This window comes from Gymnodraco acuticeps, unplaced genomic scaffold (genome assembly GCF_902827175.1).
Source record: "Gymnodraco acuticeps unplaced genomic scaffold, fGymAcu1.1, whole genome shotgun sequence".
NCBI classification, from domain to species: Eukaryota; Metazoa; Chordata; class Actinopteri; order Perciformes; family Bathydraconidae; genus Gymnodraco; species Gymnodraco acuticeps.
Window position 1 is genome coordinate 2,780,133 of NW_022990484.1, and position 4,481 is coordinate 2,784,613.

Here is a 4,481-nt window from a genome sequence, read left to right on the forward strand (position 1 = left end):
ATGGCTTTTGGGTTTTGCATTGGGTAAGTTGTTTTTATGGTCAAAATATAGGCCTGGACCACTCATTTTTGTCGTTTATATTCAGAGACATTCTGCTCTTGTTTCAGTGTCGCTTACTTCTGTCTCTGTGGTCAAGAGCAGAGACTGTTGGCATTCAGAAGGGTAAGTAAAATAACAACCCATTGACATGCATTTAATATTGTTCATATGTTGACCTAAACGTGTTTGTGCACATAGGAGTGCTTCGTATGGAGTGTCATGATCGTTACTTCATGATAGCTGTCGATCTCTCTTTCACTGGGGACGAACCTCACTTTGAGGCAGTTGGTAAGTTCTGGAAAACTTTATCATGCTAGGCCAAACAGAATATTTAGGAACTTCTTCCACATGAGCAATGCCGTTCATCAAGCGTCTTGAATTGATTGAACCATCATTTATACCTTTAGGAAAAACATGACCTTAATAGTTTATTATTCACTGTTTTGTTTACCAGTATACCTGTACTTTCAGGCTGTTGGGAGTTAATATTGAGATCATCGATCATTTTTATTTTTATTCCAGATGAGACCGGTGCGTACAGCCATCACTCAGCAGTATGCGGCACAGTGTGGCTACAGTATCAATGTTCACACCTCTACCAGGCCATGTGGAGCTCCGGGCCTCTTACTTCAGCTGTCAAACTCAGAACAAGTGTGTACAAATTTGCATTGCAAATGTATTTTACTGTGCAGGCTAGGCATCCTGTAATTTTCTGCTTGATTTTTAGGATGATGAAATGTTCACATTCAACTTAACCATAAATGTGACACAAGAAGGAAAGGAGGTGACTTATCCCTTGCAAGACAATACCTGTTCTCCATCTCTGCCCTGGTCTCCCAGAGAGGTTACCTGTGAGACCAACTACATGGAGGTAAGCGGGTTTACATCTGAGGTTGTATATCTTATGGCGTATTTCAGATGGTGTACTAATCATGACTTCTTTCCAGGTGTCTGTGAGGAGTTGAAGTCACCTGTCCCTCTGGAACAAAGAAGGATGACTGGAATTCTCTCAAACCTGTAAGTTTAATTTCTTTCTGTGGAGAATTCCCTTTTTTTTTTTTTTTTTAAATCCGATTTAAGGCTTAAGGGTCACCTATTATGCTAAATCCACTTTTTCAGGGCTTTTTATACATAAACCCCTCTGTGTAAAAAGATTCTGAAAAGTTTAAGGAAAAAAGATTCGCTCACTTTTTGTCCCGATCCATTTATATAAAACCTGTCTGAAAATGAGCTGATCAGATTTTGGGCCAACTTTATGATGTCATAACGATTTTTTTGGCTTGTGTAACCATTAGCCAATCACCAACCAAGGTAACCCCCCCCCCTTATCACCTGAATCACCTCCTAGAGCACCATTGGGTTTTTTTTTTTTAACCAAATATCTCTCCGAGGGGAGGGGCTTCCTTATTTTTCATCTAAAGTAACAGTCACAGATTCAGCACTTTTGAAACGGGGCTGAAACGGAGGGGATTATGGGATGCTACAATGATCTGTTTAGTATTTCGAGCCTAACACTTCAGAGACATGTTTTGTCTGTACACTGAGATCTATAATATATTGATGTAAAACGGTATAATAGGGGACCTTTAAAATCTCTATCCAGGCTCATAGGTCCACCACTTCAGACTGGCAGGTGATGTTTCAGACAGATGACGAGCAGTTGCCGCCAATAAACATCTCAGACGCTCGTAAGCAGGGATATGTGTTCTCTTCACTGAAGGAAGGCTGGTATTTCGTGCTCCGTATGGACAACCTGAGTCATTCAGCACTGAGGTAAGCCATTGGTTAATAATGCCTATTTTTGTAAATCTGAGCATAAGAGTTTTCTAATGTAGCGCTCTCTTCCAGGTCAATGGTGTTTCCAGTAGAAGCAGTACATGCAACTATATTCTCCAGACAAAGCTGGGTTGTCCTCATGGTTTTGACCTTGTGGCTGCTTGCTCCATGGGTCAGTATTTTAACACATTCTTCTATTTTGGATTATTTTCCCACTTGCTGGAAAAGTAAAGCTATGAATCTGATGTACTCTTAACAGATGAAGGCGTGTATCATGAAAGCGGCTACATGATGTGGGAGACTCCTGAGATGCTGTACCCAAATATAGATGGCCAACAAATCAACGTTGGTCTCAAGGGTGAACTTGTTGCGCAGCCAGTTGCAGAGGAGAGGGGCTACATTGTGGGGAAGCAGAACAACACAATCCAGATCTGCATTCCCGAAAATGCTGAAGGACGATACAGGAAGGTCAGAAATTAAAAACCTAAGAGCATAGATACACACTGGGGTTTGTAGGCTAAATTAAAGTAAGCGGATACATTCATGGTCTCTAAATAAAACTCATAGTTCTCAAAGGTTCAAGATCATCTTTTAATGTTAGATATTACAGATACTCAAAAGAGAAAACATTTAACTCTTACAAACTGGATCCGAACAACATTTGTACTTTACTTTCTTAACAAACGATATGTATTTTCTTCAGAGTGCTGTGGAGGACGATCTCTACGAGTTTTATGTCTATCATCTCTACTTGGAACAAATCCTGGTGGATGAGGATCGTGTGTAGGAAACCAGGATCCGCTCCCTCAGGACTTTGGCCACTCCCCTGCTGCCAAGCCCCATCTTCGCTGAAAACCAAACTGTTCTTGAAGAAAACATGTTCACGGTGTACCTCGGAGACGTCCCTGAAGACGTACAGTTGGCTGCTGTTCATTTGAATGGACAAGAATTTACAGTGCCCTCTAAGCGTAAGCAGTTTCATTATCACAAAAGTTGTTCATCCCAAAACACTCATGGCTACAAACTGAGGTGCCTTTTGAAGACCCTGTCGTCCTGCAACAGGTAAGGTGTTTTTTTAAGGGATGACTCCAAGTTTGCAGCTTGACATGAGCTCAGTCATAATGAATTGTATTATGTCTCCTAGTTCTCTAAAACAGATGCTCTTCATTATATACTCAAACATCAACTACACACTGACAGTTTTGCCTGAAAAGGACCTTTATTACCACATGGAATCTGTTGTAGCATTGGTCACAGATGTCTGTAAGTCCATACCGTTAAGTGTTTTTTTAATCCTCTTTTTGTAATGGCGGCTAGCAGATTAACCAATTTTTCTTGTAACAGCTCCTCCGCAATTTGATGCTGTCTGCACGGAGTCTGGCATCAGCTTCAAGCTGGACCACCGGCCTTTTGACTACCTGTGGGAGATCACTATCGACTCAGACCTGCTGACATCAGAGCTGGCAGACCAGCACGGCTACACCATGATCAACGATAGCAACAGTCTGCTGCTCGAGGTGCCGCTCTTCTCTCACGCTACGAGTACAAGGTGAGATGAGACTGAGTGGCAGCAAAATGCTCTTTATTTGAACCGCTGTATTGATCAATGACTAAACTGCATATGTGTTATAGAACGTCTCCTTGAAGGGATTCTTGGCACTTTTGAAATCATCATGCGGGATCTTGAACATCAGGGTCAAGGGATCGCCTATCAAGACTTGTCCGTTCTCTACCACAGAACTCATTAGTAAGAACATGCGTCTTTTTTTATTTTAAGACTGTAAGATTAGCTGAATTGAGGATAACTCGATGGTCTTCTCTACAGTGTGTTCGACTGATGGGAGGATAACTGTGGTGGCTGACTTGGCTCTGGCCATCCCAAATGGAGGCAATCCTGCTAGAAACCAACCTGAGAGACAAATACTGTGGCCCCAAGAGACAGACGGCAGCAGGGCTCTGTTCTCTTTCTCTCTCAACAGCTGTGGATCCACAGTCAAGGTACCGCTGCATATCTTTCTCTTTGACACTGGCAACAAAAAGAACATCTGAATGTCATAAACTAAATGTTTCACCGTTTGCATCTTTTGCCTACAGCTCAACAGTGAAAATGTGACCTATGAAATGAGATTTTCTATAGCAAGAAGTTCCTCAGACCTAGCAAGGTTGTTTCCGATAATGCTAAAGGAAAGGTAAGTATCCCTTTTTTAGTCTGTTGATTTGTTTTAAAGGCAGAAATTGCCATCTGATGTGTGGGTGAATGTGCCTTTTCTTGCAGGGTGACAATGCAGTGTACCTATCCTCTCTCTGGTCTCCTTCGACTCTTCTCAGTGCACAGATTTGAGGTCCGATGCAGCTGGAATCGGCAGCCTCCTCCATACCACACATCCTGCAGCAGGTAAAGTAGTTTGTTTCACTTTCTCAAGGTGACCAGGTATTACTCCCCATATTCGATTTTAAGCATTTCTCTTTTGAATGCCAGGTCTGCAGAGTCCCACAATCCAGCCCACTTCAGCTCTTACAACTACACTTGCACAACCACACTTGCTGCCACAAGACGAGCTACAGGATCATACAAGCCTGCCCTCCACCCTCCTTCTCGCTATGTCAAAGTGACTAGGTTTCGATATCCGGCCAACGCTAGGTTTCGATATCTGGCCACGCTATGA

At 42.4% G+C, this 4,481-nt stretch overlaps 1 pseudogene; it reads left to right on the plus strand.

Moving 5' to 3' along the window:
• On the plus strand, positions 1 to 4,481 carry LOC117552699 (annotated as a pseudogene).